Genomic DNA, 19,932 nt, shown 5'->3' with positions numbered 1-19,932 from the left:
TTTGTTTCTAAATGGTTTTGGGATTGGGGGGTTTTAATTTTCCCTAGTTTTTTTAAGGGGAAAGTCTTTCATTACAAAAAAAAACAAAAGGGCCCTGGGGGCTTTTTTTTTGGTTTTGGGGGAAAAGGGGGGGTCACCAAATGGTAAATTAAACCAAGGGTAGCGAATCTTACCACCAACGGCATCAACAATTTGGGGGTGACAACCAAGAGTTGTGTTCACATTTCGGCTCAACAGCAAATGATCCCTCGGGATCGACATCACCGGGGGTGTCCAATTCTACAAATGACCGCCAGGCCATGTAACCTGTGAAGACCCCGGAGCACGGATCACGAAGGAAACTTGGGCTCTGCGCACTCTGTGTTTAGAATCGACATGAGAGGTTGTGCCGTAATGGACAATTTCACGATCATGCAAGACTATCTGCTGTTTTGCTGGGGCGTGTTGAAATATCATTAGCGGCCATAAAGGTCACACCGCCAAGAATGTCTACATCTAAGTCAGCAACAACAAGGGCATCCAACTGAAATTCAAAGGCGCCCCGTGACAAAGTAATGTGTGTTTCGCCGATAATGTCTAATGGGGTTACACCATCAGCTTGGGTAGCATGTTGATTACTCTTCATGATGGGTGCGTCAATGTACTTTGCAAAAGAATGCTTGATCATAACTGGATTCAGCACCGGTATCAAGCGTTATGGTAACAGGAAAGTGCCGATGAAACATCTTTATAGCTGGAGACTGCTTTGTGCCGACTCTACGTGTTACCGATGTGACTGTTTCTTGAGCACTTGGGATGCTTTTCAGAGTCGGTTTCCGACTCACTGTCAGAGTCGATGACTGCCATTTGTCGCACCTTCGTCATGTACTGTTTGTCCTCTTCAGGTAGGTATTTGCAGGCACTTAAGAAATGATTGAACTTCTGACGTCCGGCTTGCTTGCACAAAGGGCATTCTTTTTGCTTTTGTTTTTGTTTTGTATAACAGGTTTATGGAATGTGGAACGAAGTACTTTTTGCCTCATTTGAAACTTGAATTTTCGTCCAATAAGCTGTCAAGTGCTTGAGAAATTTCTGGTTTTAATGAAGACAGCGTTTTTGACCGAAGCTCAGTGCCGTACCGCTGTTTTACCAGGATTGGTAAATTTCTTATCAAACAAGCCTGAGCCATGTCAACACAATCATATTTTCAAGCGTTGGAGTCATTTCCTCGTCAGAAAGTTGGGACCTCTCCATGATGGCTTATTCTACTTGTAGTAGTGAGCATGCTGTCCTCAAACGAAACTGTATAGACGCTGGTAAAGATCTTCAGGTCTTTCTCCAGGTTCTAATTTTATACCGTCAAAGTCCAAAAAATGACCGCCACTGGTTTGAAAACCGAAGTGTAATCGAATAGCCTGCCAAATGTCATTCATGCATGTAGAATTTTTTTACTATGGTATTTCTAGAAATCACAGGACAAAAGTTAGCAATTTGGCCCAGCATCAATTCTAAATGTGTCACTTTTTGAGCGGCTGTTCTCCGTGCCTGTTGAGGAACATCCTCACCGTCGTCTGTAAAGCCACGAACCGGGTTGTTACTTGTCTTCTTTAACCAAGTAGCTCCATCGACCAAGTAAGTAGCAAAATTGGCGTCAAGAGAAAGTGTATATTGGAGATTCTGACGCCACGACTCGAATGACGTTATAGTCTCGTTCTTAGTGAGACGCCACTGGCTTAGGAGCGCGCTGAGTTGCCATAGTTACAGTTTTAAGTCACGAAGTGTAAGTAATAGCTTCTTTAATACACTGCTGTATTTGCAAGATAAATTGTAAACAGTTACTGGTAAAAACTGCCTCGTTGGACTCCCTTGATTGAGCTTATTCCGCCTCCGTACAGATTTTTGGTAGAGTGGCTAACGAAAAAGTCTTTTTAGCATCGAACAGGCGTTGTTTCTTTATTAACACAGCTGCCGCCACGCCAGTAAGGAGAAAGAATCACCAACGAACAATTTAACTTTATTACAGAGCAAATGGCAAAACTAACACAAAGGGAAGTAACTCATGTAACACGCGGTATTCTTATACCAAATCACAATACAACTATTGGCGCTGCATCTTTTTTGGTGAAAAAATCGTTGCAAGGATACAACAATGACAAGAAACAAATAGATGGAAGGCTTCCTATAACAACTGATGTTTTACAGAAACTATTACATTCCTTAAGATTTACAAATTCTTCCTATTTTCACCGCTCATTGTTGAAAGCCATGTATTTGGTAGCTTTCCATGCTTTTCTACGCATTGGAGAAATTACTGTTTCAAACAAAAAATTCGGAGAACAATCTTTCCATAACTGATGTCAAGTTTATTTATTCTAACTCTAAACTTCAAGGTTTGAAACTATATATGACAACTTACAAACACTATAATGGAGCAGCTAAGGTCTTATTCATTAAACAGAATGGTTCATTAATTTGTCCAGTCAGTGCTTTAAATGAATATTTGCAATTACGAAAGGCGTCCAATGGGCCACTATTTGGATTCATGGATGACAGCCCGGTTTCTAGGCTATTTTTTAGCACACAACTGAGATCGTCTTTGAACCGGGCTGGTTTAGACCCAACAAAATACAAAGGGCAAAGTTTCAGAATTGGAGCTGCCTCCACTGCAGCTCAACAAGGTTTTTCAGAAGAAAAGATAAAACTTAGGGGCAGATGGTCGTCTAGTGCATTTAAGAAATATATAAGAATTCCTATGTTACAAGTGTAATTAGTGGTAAATGGATAGCAGTCCTCTAGCAAGTGCACATGTTTTAATTGTCGGCTACATTCACGAGATTTTGTTAAAACAATTTTTTTAACTTTGTTGTCATAAGGACAAGGGCCTTTGACATATAGCCATAGTCATTGCGTTGATTACACTTTCTTTCAACTTAAGATGATATCAATGTACAATTCTGCACAATAATGCAAATAATTTGTTAAACATGTGTTTTCTAGCACTACAACAGTTACTAATTAAGTTATGTCATGGGGATAGGGACCTCTGACAGGAGTTTTTTAAACGCTATTTTAATTGGAGTTTTCAAACAATATATATTTGTTAACTATTGTGCCAATTTTCAGCATTTATTACAATCACATATGACAATCACAAGATCAATTTCTGTCATGGGGACACGGGCCTCTGACAAACAATTGTTTCAAACACACAGACAATCACTTGTCGGTTCATTGTGCCAATAATATGTTTATATGTCCATATTAGATATTAGAATTTGTATGTCTCTTGTTATGTACATAATGTTCAATTTTTAAATTCATGATTCCTCCTTTGTGTTAAGGTAAATTAAAACTTCATGTCTTAGTTTAAGATGCCATCATGGTTATATTTTTAATTCTATCGATTTAAGATCTATTTGGATATTACACATATGTTACAGCTTTACTTTCAAAAGGTAATTTTAATAAGGATAACATTTATTTCAGTCACAAGTTACTTTATGTCATGGAGACAAGGGCCTCTGACATACAAAGTGCTTTCTAACATATAAAGTCAATTAAATCCAAATGTGCCAATAAAATGTTGTCTTATAATAGGTTGTTTAGTTTCCTTATCATCTTGTGATGTATATATTTTTAATATTCTTCTTTGTTTTCTTTTTTAAGTTTTTATTTTTTCATTAGCATTGTTTCAGACATTTAAAGAATAATTTGTTTTTTCTTCCTTTTTACTTGACTAGTCAATTTCATTCAAGAAGTTTTGTTGGGGGAATTGTGTTTTACACAATTTGTGGCAATATTCTTAGAACCCAACCTTTGATAATTTTTGGGATACGTGTGTATATATTTTTATATACATTTTTCAGAAATGTTTGCTGCTTTGTATACAATTTTATGTTAGTTTGATAACTTTCATATCAACATTGTTTATATGTTTTTTCCGTCATTTATTATTAAATGGCCATTTCAATTTCAAAGTGTAGTTGTTATTCTTGAAAATTATCAAACAGAGAAAACTTCTTAAGGCAAAGATACAACAAATTGAAATGTTTGACATAAAACTTAATTTATTGCAAAATAAATGTTTTTTTATGGTCACTTACAAGTTTGATGGTGGGTTTCATTAGGTCTTTAGTCATAGGTCGAAATATATTGGGTTCGAAAAAGCCGTACTAGTAAGGACACTAAGTTTATCGTTATGAGTAAAAATACAATGTGATAATTTTATGCTGTTTAAGTCCGCCATTTTAGAAGAAGAAATAATTCATAACAATTTTCAATAACCCACCATCCCACCCACATTCAGTATTCAATTTTTAACAAAATGATAAACATTCAATAACGTTTGGTGTTTGTATATAATTTTATATACAAATGTTTTTTGGTAATATTCTTAGAACCCAACCTTTGATAATTTTTGGGATACGTGTGTATATATTTTTATATACATTTTTCAGAAATGTTTGCTGCTTTGTATACAATTTTATGTTATATTATAACTTTCATATTGTTATATATGTTTTTACGTCATTTATTATTAAAAGGCCATTTCACAATTTTATGTTAGTTTGATAACTTTATCATTTTATTTTAGTTTGTCCATGTTAACAAGATATTTGAAGAAGATTTATCAAGCGGTATTTCTATATAAGACCTTATATATTTATAAATTAGTTGATTTATCACAATCAGAAAATAAAGCTATACTTGTAAATGTAGGAAAATATATAGATGTAGCCAATAAAAAATACAAGAACTGTTACTACTAGTTGTTAATACATAACGCATTTTATTTTTGAATGTAAATTGATACAACTTTCTATCCATCCTTATTGTTAAAGATGACATGTAATATTATACTTTAGAAAGCTGTTGTGTTTACACATCTTTTTGTTGTTATTTCTGGAACTATTTATGTGAATGATAATAATGTGATGTTCTTTCTTTTTTCATTATTTGCAGCTTGAAATTCTTTTCTAGAACGCCATAAGTTAAACTTTTTATGTCCTTATCATTTTTGTTTCCTTTACTTTTGTCATGTTTTTGCCACAGACTTATTTTATTTGTAATTATTGTATATAACAAGATACTGTAAATGTATAGGTTACCGAAATAAAGTATTTCTTCTTCTTTTTAATGAAGGTCAAAGACTTTAAATAAATCAACATCATAATTAATGCCCACGGTCTTTGCTGAACCTGTTCTTTGTCGGATACTTTACAACATTAATGAACTTAAGGTTTAACATCGGGATGGTCTAAACAGACTTGCGAACGTATAATGATTTATGTTAAAAATGCGAACTTTAAAATGTTACATATGGTTATAGTTCCCTCATTAGGAGGTTTATTTCTCATTACTTATATATATAGTACAATGTTTACCGAAAAGAGCAATACAAGATGTCAAGTCAAAATATCACATGCCAATAAATCACGTTTTAAGTGATCCATAAAGGACACCATAATTACACGCAACAATAATTATTTCCTAAACGAGTAGTACTACTTTGTAGGGCGATTCCAACTAAACCCTTATAGCAGAGTACAACGTGAATACTCTACACCTGTAACATTTCCTGGAATCACGTAGTGAAGAGTGACATCAATCGAGATAGCATCGTTTCTTCTATAGTCAGCAAACAACCTACATCAAATTGTTTCCTGAATTATTTTATGTTACATACTGACAGTTCCATTATAGAAGTGATCATTTGTTGGAATGCCCGCGGAGTCATTCTATGTTATCACAGCTTGAGGTAACAAGAGTGGGACGTGACACGCAATGGTACTTTAAATAAACATCACGGCGGTCTAAAAGGATAAAAACATAAAATGTAATGCTATTCTTACATTGATAAACTTGGGGCACAAAAGATGAAAAAATATGCAAAAGATAATAATAATAAAATATGCTCATAATATTTTTGGAAAAATTATTTTTTTTGTGTTTGCCATTTGTCCCAAAATTGGATCGAAAGCTTTTTTAATTTTAAATCATTTTGATTTAAAATAAATTTTTTCTGAAAAAAGAAGTCCCGTTAATGTAAAAAGTTATGGTCCAACCTATATAAAAAGGGTATACGGGTCTCCACAAAAGGGTTACTAGTCCCCACAAAAGGGTTTTATTTTCCACAAAAACCCCTTTTTGGCCCCCATTTAACCACGGTACCCCGTATTTTTTATTTTCCCCGGCCCATTCCTTATACATGCTATTTTAAAGATATTTTCTGTCTACATTTTTTTTAAATAAAAATTTTTTTAGTAATACCCCTAACAAAACCTGTATGTGAATTTTGTAAAAATTAAATATTTCATTTTATATTTGTAACTACAAATACTTTTTTTTGTTTTGTTGACTAAAGTATCAGATCTGTAGGTAAAGTCACTCAGTCAATACTGCATTATTTAGGACGAGAGGGTACTGAGGGAAGAACCACCGAACGTTCCTAAGATAGCGGGATAACTTCCCTACTAAATCGAACCCACCGCGGGTGGAGGCCAAGTGGTTCGAAGTCAACACCCAACCACTCTTTCCAGTCTGCACGACGCCCCAAAAAATTAACCGGTAATGCGTAATATTATTCCAACATTTTAAGTTAAAGATCCTGTAGTTGTAATTGAGGTTGTATACCCATTCTTTAGTAAATGATTATATATGTATATAATTATGTTATAAAACAATCTTTCAAACATCGAAGAATATGTAAAATATGTACTCAAATATTTGTACATATTATATGTAATCATTTTAAAATAAAATGCATTCATTTCTTTATTGAACAAATTGACTTAGTCTTTATAGAAAATAAATCTTTTATTACCTCTTTTTATTTACATGAAATGTTAAATGCGGTAATATCTTTATGAATAATGCTTTTTGGAACTCACAAAATTGATACATCTTATTTTGAGCATCATATTTATGATATAAAACCATAAAAATATTGTTAAGATAATATAATCATAAACCTTACATAATGGTCTTGAATTTGAACAAAAAAATTCACCGTGTCAATATATTAGAGAATAGTTAATAGTACCTTTCAAAGTGCTAAGAAGTACATGTAATTCGGAAGCCAATTGACCAAATAAAATCACATCCTATTAAATGTAATATGTCTGGGTTAATCAAATGATCAAGTCAATCTTAAAACGTCTGGAGAATAATTCCTATAATCACAACTTGATGACCACAATGAAACTGGTGGTCTACTATTTAAATGGATTGTAATCGTATGGTTCATCACAAAATTTCTTTGTGAGAAATAGTATAGGTTTAAATAAGGCGTGACTAACACGGGTCAATGAACAACATCTTAAAACATATCCACTGTTCATTCACTTGTTCGACATTATTACATTATATAAGGTAGCACTCCACAATCCACAGTAAAATTCAAGTTCCTTCTGTCAATGTCCTACAAGCAATAAGTCTGATAATTCTGATCCCAAACTACACAACTTGGAAAAAGAAAACACACTTTAATGAGAACATCTATGACATACGATTGCAAATCTACAATGAAATTATCCCATGTGCAATTTTTGGTCTGTAGAGATTGGGCTTCAACCGAATGAATTGCAACTTTTTTGACTGCCTGCCTCTTTTCAGACGCTTGGCAGTCAGGCTGTGGAACTCGTAACCAGACACATTCAGACATTTCTCATCGAGCAGTCAGTTCAAGTGTCAGACCGACAGATGATAAGAAACCGAATTTCAACTGTCGTATGTGCCAGGTAGGGACCCGATTGTTATACTTTACTACTCTTATTGGGTTTTAGTTTATTAGGTTTTGCTATATTCATACATCTGTGTATTATTCCCATATGTTTGATCTTCGTTATACATCGGCCATGTTCTTTCCAAGTTATATTTTGTGTGACTAATCTGTAAAATATTTTTCTATTCTTTAACGAGTACTTGTAACAAGGTTTTGTTTTTCCTTATATGTATCTTTTTTTATAACCATAATAATGATATTTGCCATAATTTTATGTTTTTATAGTATGTTTTTTTATATGTACTTTACATATTTTTAGTTTATAAGCTGGTTATAGAAGTTCTTCAGGGCTGGTGGAAAATATACATGTATACGCAGCATACCGTCTTGTTGAAAAAATATTACTTCACTTGATTTGTGTGTAACGTTAACATTTAACGCTACTATAGTATATTTGTATAACGTTAATGACGTCAAGTCAAAATATATTCACGACCGTGCACTTAAAGGGATATTGAGGCAAAATAATGACTAAAATATTAAAATGATCTAATGTACTTAAATCACGCTAAAATGACATTTCTTGAAGTTTCAGCATGAATTTTTGTTTAAATTCTAAATATTTTGGGTTTGAAGCGTAATTATATCTATATATGTTTAACAAAATCTAGACCCGAATAGAATCGCCAAATAGTTTTAAAACAAGTCACATGACTTGAACAAACCCTTGAAGTTACAATAACATATATTATGGATATTGTATGCTTGAAACAAGTCTAAGTCATTCATTTGATATGTTCTTTAACGTTTCCAGAGTTCACTTTGGCAAATATTGTGAAATCCTAGTGCTCTAACCTGACCCACGCGGGTCAAGTTAGGAAACTACCATTTTATTCTTTATACGGAGAAAAGTTTTGTTCCTTTGACTGTCTAATATATTTATTTTTAGGGCATTTACAGAATGATGACTGAAAAAATCAAAACTAAGAAATGAAAATTTTGCCTGTGTCTCCCTTTAAGTTTTTACGGAGTAGCAAAACGAGTATGTTATAAATTCATATATTTCAGCTATCTATTCTCTATTCACAGGCCTTGCAACAGTTAATGAAAAAACATCCTTAACTTAAACATTGATCTTTACACCTCAAATCCTAAAAAGGTGATCAAAACATATTTTCTTCTTCAAAACTTCATCCTAGATAAAATCGCAAACGTTCGTGTTTATTTACCGCATCTTTAGGAAATCAAGGCTAAATAAGGCCATTAAGGAAGAGTTTCATACCATAACTTTAGTTAAATAGTGAATTGTGGGAACGTTTTAGGTCAGAAAACGATTCAGTTTAAACCTACATTTTCATTAAGAAATCGCATGCACGTACATTAGCAGTGAATTATGATTCTCTTAGTGAATACAATTATTTGTTCTTTATCTGTAAGTCCAATCTTTGCAGATATAAATGAAAGTGGTAAGTAATACGATTTATTATATAATTCGTATGAAATGAAATATTTTGAAAAATTGATGAAATAAAATGTATGTTTTTATTGTTCGTATTTTCACTTTTCATTTATGTGAACTTAGAGAAAATATATAACTGGCGAACTTGTATTTGTTTTCAATTCATTGATATGAATTGAAAGTGGTACACTCGCCTGTGAAATATTGATAAGAACTATGGCATAAAATATGCAGTTACAAACTTATTTAAGTAAACGAAATGGAGATTGAAAATATTCCTTACCAAACTGTACAGTTAGATTTAAATAGAATGTTTGAAATACAGCAATTACATACCGACTTCATTATATATATATATATATATATATATATATATATATATATATATATATATATATATATATATATATATATATATATATATATATATATATATATATATATATATATATATATATATATATATATATATCACAACCAATCAATTTATCAATAACCTTAAACAAATTCTAGTCATAACTTTAATTCAAGACGGTGAAAAATGGAACGAATGGTTGCCATGGGAAGGATGTTCATCACCATGTAGTACAAGTGACGTAGGAGTTCAAAGTCGAAGAAGAACATGCTCAACTTCAATAGATGGCGATGCTTGTAGAGGCGAATCTGTTGATTACAAGACTTGCAAAATAAAGTCTAATTATGGTATGTTGCTTTTCAATTCGTTTTGTTTACTCTAGGTTTACGGCGCACCAACACAATTTAGGTCATAAGGCTCCGGACAGGAAAGACGATTTTGGCAAAACTCGGGTGTAGCAAACGTAAAGCAACTACAGGGGTTAAACCACCTCAGCTGCTGGAGCTTAGAGTTGCATAGACTCTAACTCATTTAGTCGCATCTTACAATCACAAAGGGATGAACGGTAGCTGCAATTCTGATGCCTCAACCTTAAAAGGCAACCCCTTAGCCACAAGGGAGATTTCTGTAACATTATTGATACAAATTGGTGAACGTGTTTAGTCTGTCCACTTTGCTATTCAATATAGGGAGCATTGCATTTTTAGTTCATAGCCTCTGCTTTGATCCTTAGGCGCTGCAAAATTTATCTCGGACATTTAGTCAAATGGTCATTAGATCTTTACTGCTCATCTTTAAATGATGCGGGATAAGAATTAGGCCACTTCTGGTAAAACTGGGAGGGTAAATGTTAATATGCGGTGTACAGTACAGATAAATTCAAAATATCGTTCTATCGCTAAAAGTCGAAACTAAGGGTAATACATTTGACAGCATTAGTGTCGGGTTAATAAACTAAACTAACACTAAATTGATACCTTTCACTGAAAACTCGAAAACGTGTAGGCGAAAATTCGAAATTGTCGTGTACAGTTTTCGACTTTTTGCGTTTAATAACACCACAAAAGGCGGAATGTAAATGCTTAATATATACGTATTTAATGACCGAAAAGACGATGACAGTAAACAGATTCCATAGAAAAATATTCGTAAGCTTTGTCTTTATTATAATTCAAATGAACTTGATACTTTGGTCACAGAAAAAAAGATCTTTAACATTTTTATAGAAAGGTATCTATCAAGGAATAAGTTACTAACAATAAGTAAAATAGGTAAGATTGACAAATACCTAATGTTATATGATCATATGATCGTCTGATATTGCAGGACTTGGAAACTGGGGTGCATGGTTGTCATGGGAAAGGTGTTCAGTTTCCTGTGATATAGGACATGCTTAAATCAACTTTCTGATGACAAAGATGTCCTTTGTACAGGGGAATCAATAGATTTCAAAATTTGCACGGGAAAAGCATGTGCAGGTGACTATTTACTAAATTATTACTAGGCATTAGATATGTTAATCATATTTTCAAGATTTTGCTTTCAAATACAAAGTGGAAAAGTGTAGATACCTCTATTATTCCATAAGAAGTAAATGTACATTACACCCTAACTTCACGAAATGTTCTCATATGAAATACATTTGTAAATTTTCAAGATGGCGGATGGACTAGCTGGGGAGATTGGAATGCGTGTAGTGCGACATGTGGTTGGGGTGTTAGTAAACGTGAAAGAAGATGTTCGAACCCAAGACCTTCAGTACTTGGGCAATTTTGTGATGGCAGTCCTGAACAAACGAGATCGTGTCAGAACAGTCCATGTCCTCGTATGTGTTATTTACATCACTGGTAATTTTTAAAACTCTTTTTTTAATTTCGTCGCTTGTTTTAATATTCAAATTATTAGTTTTTCCAGATAATTACATTTGCATTAATGAACTGGTTACATTTTGTTTCATTGTTACTCATATTCATTGCCGATATCCTTATAAGTCTGTTTAATCCCAAAATTTTAAACAAACCAACAAACAAAATAAAACAAAACAAAATAAAACAAACAAACAAACAAACAAACAAAACAACAACAAATAAAATTTCGCCACATTTATTAAAAAGGCAACTTGAAATAAATAGGTAATTATTTTTTGTAGATGCTGGAAATGACACTTCCAACTGTCAAAAGAATTTGTGCTCAGGTAAGCGCAACATATTGCAAAATCAATGTCTATGCCAAAGATATAAGATCATATATGCATTTCTTTTAACAAAATGTCTTTAAAAACTAAAAACTAGTATAAGGACTTCATTCCGTTTATATCATGAAGGTTTCCTCAATACATTTACAATTTCTGATTGTCTAAAATGAGATTAGATTCTTCTTCACACTCTGGACAGTAAAAGTGCATTTCTTTCTTATGATTTAAGCATACAGTGTTGCCTTCACAGCTACTTACCCTGATGGAGTATCTGGAGATGCCTTGACATTTTATAGGGTCCCCGTTAATTATGGAAATAATTTCAGCGGTGCTACCGGATTATTCACGTGTAGGATTCCTGGCTTGTATGCATTTTCCGTCACACTCTCAAGAAAGAATGGAATCTATGGAAATGTTCACGCTTACCTTACTGTTCGTAATAGTCATGAATTGACCCTCTTCAGTCAGATTGAGGGACAATACTCGATGAGTGCTACTGGTACATTTCACCTGAACATGAATGATGTCGTATATGTTGATGGTAATCCTAGTTACTTCAATGGTGGAACATATTCTTACTTCTCAGGCTTTCTTATTAAACCAGACCAATAACGTTTCGAAGTTAAAAAGGATATGCATAAACGCCAAATAAATAAAGTTAGATAAAGCCAACTAACTATTCAAGATATCGGACTGATATAAGAGAAAACTTTACTTTTTTACAAATCATTTTATATCTTCAAATTCAAAGTCTATCATTTTATCATTTTTCATGCGATATTGATTATAGTTGATGTAAACCCTATTGCTTTTTTGTAAATAGCAGCTATTTCACCTATTACGGTCACAAATGATACAGCCAAAAAACTTTAAATCTTGCACGTTTGTAAAGTTGCTTTTCCTTGGACGTTTATGAGATAATATATGTACACGGCTACTCTCAATCAATGAACTATCTTTTCGTTTTCATTTAAATAAAATTCTTAAGCTGTATAATAAAAATTCGTTATAAAGATTTCTGATAGTTTATATGATCGAATATAAACGATTGTTCGCAAAAAAACATGTGTCTAATGGCTCAGATAATTTAAGCTTACAGCATTTTGTACTGGGCCTGTTAAACATACATGTATATATGGCAAAATATTGTGTATATTTAACATATCAACAGGATTAATCCTACTTCAATAACTATGTCATTCCATCTTAGTTTTTTTTATACAAGCTTAAGCATGTACACTTAACTAGTATGTGTGTGTGTGTGTGTGCGTGCGTGCGTACGTGCGTGTGCTTGATTTTGTATCACAGTAGAGTAAATTTCTTTTGATTCATCTATTTAAGCCGAAGGGCTTCTTTCTAATGAAATCTTTGGACATACTTACCGAAAATTAAAGGAATCATTAAACATAGCAGATAATCAACATTATCATTATGAGAAGATGAACTCTTTTAAATGTGGGAGATATCAAGAAATAAACAATGTTAGCTATTTTTCTTAACATAGAACGGTATCATCATGACATTTTAGTTACTAAAATAGATAATGAACAGTATTACTATTCACCTTCTGATTTATTTTATACCGTTTATGCGTTTGGTTAGCGTATCATCTTAAGAACTATAATGTTAAGAAATAACGTTGATTTGGTCAATCTATGATAATGAATAATGTTGTAATACCCTTAAAAAATTACCCCCCCCAAAAAAAACAAAACAAAAAAAACCCAAAAAAACACAAGTTATTTTGAGAATGATATCCTTATGAAGCATTGCATGAAAGGAAAAGAAACTTAACTAATGTTTGCCTCATTACGTACGTTTTTAATCAAATTAGTCTGGTGTAAATCAAATGACAGAATCTTAAATGAAAAGAAATTGTTTATAAAATCACAATTTGACGGCAACAGTGTAAAGATTGCTTAGGACTGATGGCTTATTTGTGGTTAATCTTTTATTTTATTTTTCCTGCTTATGAGCAAAACCATTAGTATCTTTTTAAACTATAAATATATATATATATATATTGCCCTACATACATTTTATATTAAAATTCGGTTTATTTGTGCTTAATTCTTGATGAAATTAAAATTTTACATATAAAAAAATATACGGATATGTGTGATTAAATTCTTGATTTCTTTGGAACGATGTTTCATATACTTATTCTTAAAAAAAGATAGCAATGAAACAAATATAAAGAGATGTCTCGGTTTGACTGTCTGTTCTTGAGAGGAGAGCCGTATCAATTTATTCAATCTGATCATCAAAGATAATGAAAAGTGAAACATCTATCTCATCCATGGCAACGCCGATTAAAGTGGTTTTCAATGATTATCCTCAATCCTAAAAATTATGGATTAAATGATCCCGATATATTACAACACAGATCTAAGCGAAGTACCGACGTACCTGCTGTTGTGAGATCAGTGAAAAAATAGCAAACAATGGAGATTGCAGATTCATTGCATGAGATATAATGAATAATGCAATGTCTCTCACCCTCTAGCACCGGCTAAAGCTGTATCTGATCCTCACATTAAAAGTATTGGAATCAATGATCCCAAACTTTCTACATCTGTTGTCACGAGTATATAAATTCTGGAAAGTGGAGATCGATTGAGAGCAATTATAATTTTCTATGTTAACAGTCACAGACACGGTTTTATCAAGACAAAATTTACCAAGTAAATAAAGTTGTATTAAACTCATTACAATAGCAAAAGGTTGTAAAATATTCATAAATGCAAATATTCATAAGTAATTATTTAAATATTGAATTAACAACATGTGAAGATCTGAATTTGATGATAAGAAAAACATATTGGTGTAATAAGTAAGATTTTTTTTTCATACTTTTAAAGGAGTCTTGAGTAAAGTGTTAAAAATATTTTAACATGAAATAAAGCAACTAATCACTTAAACCACGATGTAGCCATGCAATAAAAACGATATAATAACACTTTGAGGTGACGTCAGTTGCTTTATATGCAAACAAAGCGTTAATGCGCACTAATTTAAGCGTTATAGGTGCGTCAATAAAAATGACACATTATTTTATTTTAAATCATTCTTATTTTGGATAATTGTGATAAAAAATATTAAACTCGTGAAGATTCAATACTATATCAATTCAACTCGTCAGAGGCTCGCATAATAGGATTATCAAACTCGTTCAATAAATTTAGTATTAAAATATGATAAACAAGATCGACAAGGAAAGGCGGCATTCAATGAACGCAGCCCCCAGCCGACCCAGCAACAAGCGCCAGCGGCAAGGAGCCCAGGAGGACCTCAAAGAAAAACAGGACAGGGCACAAGGCAGAGTACGGGCAGGCGAACCACTACATCAGAATACATAATTAGTTACTTATAAGGAACTAAAACAAAACAAATGAATGATTTAATATAAGGCTCATAATGTCAAAAGGCACGGGGGAAGGGGACATGAGACACGGGGAAGGGGGGGGGGATAAAATAAATAAAAACTAGGGACAAAGGGAAGATACTTACCGTAGACGAGAAACAACAAGAGACACGAGCAAAAGTGTCACCAAAACAGTATAAAACAACATAGACATACATCTAAGGAACACAGAGGGGCGCCGCCTTGGAACGGTCAGCAGCATAATAATGACTACTGGGGAGTTTAAACCGGTTAATGGTGCACCAAACCTCGCTCTTAGCCCCACCATGTTCCTATAAACGAGACAGTGTAAATAAAATGAATCCCCGCCAAGTGAAATTCTAACAGTTGTTATGGTTACAAAAGGTTAAATAAGTAAAACACCAAAATGATCATGTAGAAACATATAAAAGTAAACCCAATGACCATAACAAAAGTACTCGATGTCCTAAAGGAAGACAGAGCAACAAGAAAATCACCTACAAGGGCCCGACGAAGCAAGACAGAAGACAAACATTAAGGCAATTCAGTCCCAAAGGGCTTTAAGAACTGTCCATCATATAGTCTCCCACTTGGCCCGTCAGATGTAATCAAAAGAGGAAAGCGTAGTGTCCAACTGTAAATGGGTTGAACACCAAGCATGCGGTATGTCTTAAAAAAGTAGGGTCATAACCCCTTTTAATAAAACGTTTTATAATTTAGTAAACACAACAGAAAAATTACAATGACCCAAGATCTTACGAAGTTTGTAAACAACATCACCGTAAAAATCAGGCTGGCTAATCCCTTGTCGCAGAAGTGTTTTTAGATCACTATTGAATTTTGAAATTAAATCAAAGTTACGATTGTAAAATTTTGTAAAATATTTACGTAATTTATAATAGCGGTATCCCTGTTTTAGAAGCTTACCGGTAATGAAAATATTTCGCTCGTTAAAATCCTTTACGTTGCTACAAGCTCTAGCAAATCTAATTAACTGAGATATATAAACCCCGTAAGATGTTGCGTGCGGTACGTCTCCATCCAAATATCCTCTAGATTTATATAAAAAAAATCAGATTAAAATATAAAAGCAACAGTTTTGCAATAAGTTTAAATTTTGAAAACATTGCTTTTTTCATGCACGATAATTTAAACAAAGATAATTTCAAAATTTAGCAAATAACTACGAGTGTATCACATGACAATTTGAGTAACAAACATAAAACCTTTATCTCCGGTAAAACATGTTCACTTGCATACTTTTGTTCAACATAACATTTACTTAAATTAAGCACACAATATTTGTATCATAATTGAGTTGTATTGATATTCAATTATTAACGACATTTTATATATGTAACAGAACAGAGTAGAAAACTTGTACAATGTATGTGTATTCTATAATGTTTTTACAATAATGTCAAAATTATGTAACTATAGCAATTCTAAACCTTGATCTATTTTAAGTAAAAAAGAGCGCTCTCTGAGGTAAAAATGTAATTTCGTTTTAATTGACACGCTGATATCAGATGCAGACACTTTTCATAACATGGGACACATAGACTGAACAATGACAAGTATGTGAAATCATAAATACATCTTTTAAATGCCTTTATAAGACATTGTATCAGTTTACAGTTCGAGAATAAATCGATATATGGATGACAAATAAATTATCCGTTTTGATGAGCAAAATGTCTTGCATACATTCTATTTAACTTTTCGTGGAAAAACGAAAACAAAATGACTTATTAACATTCAATATATCAATGTGTCGCCGTTGTTCTTGTTACTTTATAATTTGGAATACGACAACAACAACAACATATATATTTGATATATTTGATAAGGCCACCGGCCCATAATATACAGTTCAACACGCGACAAGAATCATTCAGCTTATATGTTTCAAAACTTCTACTGAATAATTAATTCAAAGTAACATTTTATCAACTACAGCTAGTATCAGGAAATGATTAAGGTATCAATAGTGTTACTCTATTATAGTTGTTTATTTGTCAAATTGATACATATACCTTGGCTATTTCGAGATAAAAGAATCCTTACAACATTTGTGAAATGTTAGATTGTTACCTTATTATGACAATGAGAAACAATGTAACTGTACCCTCCGGAAATGATTCAGTGTTTGACTTATATAATATGTGATCGAAATTACACATATGTGAAGATCTATACCAATTATTTTCCATTTTTAGATAGCGCTGAACGCCAGAGATGGAATGAAGGTCAAATCCTTTAAATTAATCAACATCATAATTAATGCCCACACTCTTTGCTGAAGCTTTTTTTGTTGGATTCTTTTGCAAAATTAAGGTTTATCATCACGAGGGTCTAAAAAAGACTTGCGAGAGTATAATTTGATTCTTGCGATGATAAATGTAAAAAAAATGCGAAAAATAAAATGTTCAATGTTGATATAGTTCTTTCCTGAGAAGGTTTATTTCTCGCTACATTATATATTAAAATGTACACGGAAAAGAACAATACAAGAAATCAAGTAAAAATATCAAACGCCAATAAACCACGTTTAAAGTGATTCAAGCAAGGCAACATAATTACACACAAAATAATTATTCCTAAACGACCAGTACTACTTCGTAAATGATTCAAACTTAGAGCCAGTAGCAGAGTAAATCGTGAACCCTCTACATCCGTTATATTTCCTGGAATCACTTAGTGAAGATTGACATCAATCGAGATAGCATTGTTTCTTCTATATTCAGCATTACATTATTTCCTTAATTACTTTATGTTAACATACGGACAGGCCCATTATAGAAGTGATCATTTGTTAGAAAGCCCGCGGCGAAGTTATTCTATGTTATCACAGCGCTAGGTAACAAGAGTGGGACGAGACACGAAATGGTATTTTAAAATAAACATCACGGCGGTCTAAAAACAAAAGTAATGCTATTCTTACATAGATAGACTGGGGCACAAAAATGAAAAAATATGCAAAAGATGATAATGAAATATACTCATAATATATTTGAACATTGATTTTATTTTTGTGATCTGTAGCCAGATTTGAATTGAAAGCGTTCTGTAAAAACGAAGTAAGTGGATGATTACAAATCATTGGTCCAGACCTATATTAACTGGTATACTGGTCTCGACACAAGCCTCTGTTGGGTCCATTTAAGCATTATCCCCGTATTCTTTATATTTTACCGGACCCTTCCTTATACATTCTAATGAAAGATATTTTATGTCTACACTTTTTAAAATAGCATTTATAAGCCTTATACAACTAAAAATACCATGTCATGTGAATTTTGTAAAATTATACATTTGCATTTTATACTCTTGTAACTGCAAATACTTTTGAGTTAATTATAGGTATGATTTTTCTGTTTTATTGATCTAAAGTATCAGATCTGTAGATAAATCACCCAGTCAATATATACTGCATTATTTCAGGCACGAGCAAGTACCTGAAAAGAACCACCGACGTTCCATAAGCTAACTGGATAGCTTCCATACATGAAAGAATCCAAAGTCCCTGTCGTGATACGAATCCACCGCGGTGAGGGGCAAGTGGTTCGTAGTCAACGACCTTAACCACTCTGCCACGGGCGCCCCAATATACCGTTAATGCGTAATATTATTCCAATCATTAAGTTACCATAATATTATCATAAACCTTACCTAATGGTAGAAAAAATATATTGTCTTGAATTGTAACATAAAAGTGCACCGTGTCAATATATTACAGAAAAGTTACTGGTACCTTGCAAAGTGCTAAGAAGAACATGTTATTGGAAAACCAATTGACCAAATATGATCACATCCATCCTATTAAATGAAATGTCTGGGTTAATCAAATGATCAAATCAATCTTAAAACGTCTGCACCCAATTGTATAAACGTTGGTTAACTTTAACCACTGGTAGGTTACCTTTTGGGTTAAAATTTGGTTAACCGATTGTATAAAATTTTGGTTAAATTTAACCAGCGTAAATTTCTGGTTAAATTAACCCACGTATAGGAGGTGGGTTAAACTTTAACCAAACATTAACCAGAAATAAAACGGCTGCCGTTTGTACGCTTTGGCGTTCGTCTCCAAACTTTTGTTCATTTTTTGGCTTCGAAATAGACTATTAATCGGTTGTATATGATGACAGCGATATTTCTTTATGTTGCGGTAGGGGCGTAGTAACGGGAAACTGAAACAAACCTTTTCCAGAGGCCGGAAAAATAACAAGTTTTAAAAAAAATCGGTGTCCAGTGTCGATAATTCGGCTGATAAAGTCATAATATCGATACAAAATGTCATTTTAAACCGATTAAATTGAAGATCATATTGGTGAGGATAGACTTGAAAGGAACAATTTATCAGTTAAAGCAATTATCAAGTATTCTGGACCAAACATTACGCCGCAGCGGGAAGATTATCCCTGGAAGAGAAAATGATGAAGGCTCGTATACTTTGTGGTGATTGATCAGTAATTTTATAATTTCGATCAACAATAAGATATGTGTGCGTTTTCGTGTAATTGTCAATAAAAACATGAATTATTTTAAAGGTTTTACAGACTGGACAGGATATATCCACCTTAGAGAATCCTTCTTGTTGCTGAACTTATCATTAATGAAGAAGGCATATGAAATAAGCATTTAAAATTTTTGTGTCACTGTCAGGTCAAAAGTTTGCATCGACTTTTTTGTGTTTTGTTGTGTTTTGTGTATAAACCATTACTGATATCAAAGTTGGTAAAACAAAGAAAGAATATCAATAAAAGAATATATTTTGTTCATTCCATATTTCATGCATTGCTTCCGCTTTTTAAACAATTGTTATTCCTAATATGAT

The 19,932-nt window shown here is 32.8% G+C and overlaps 1 long non-coding RNA gene across 1 annotated transcript; it reads left to right on the top strand.

The window, feature by feature from the left end:
• Window positions 1-8,965: 8,965 nt before the first annotated feature.
• LOC132735665 (uncharacterized) lies at window positions 8,966-12,097 on the top strand. Its single transcript, XR_009626482.1, has 6 exons — window positions 8,966-9,168; window positions 9,693-9,863; window positions 10,843-10,994; window positions 11,174-11,341; window positions 11,666-11,710; window positions 11,940-12,097. It is a non-coding gene; the product is annotated as an uncharacterized LOC132735665 (long non-coding RNA).
• Window positions 12,098-19,932: the final 7,835 nt, after the last annotated feature.

The sequence above is a fragment of the Ruditapes philippinarum genome, unplaced genomic scaffold (genome assembly GCF_026571515.1).
Source record: "Ruditapes philippinarum isolate M1 unplaced genomic scaffold, ASM2657151v2 ctg9667_1_1_1_1, whole genome shotgun sequence".
In the NCBI taxonomy this organism is placed as follows: domain Eukaryota; kingdom Metazoa; phylum Mollusca; class Bivalvia; order Venerida; family Veneridae; genus Ruditapes; species Ruditapes philippinarum.
This window is presented reverse-complemented; position numbering and strand designations above follow the sequence as displayed.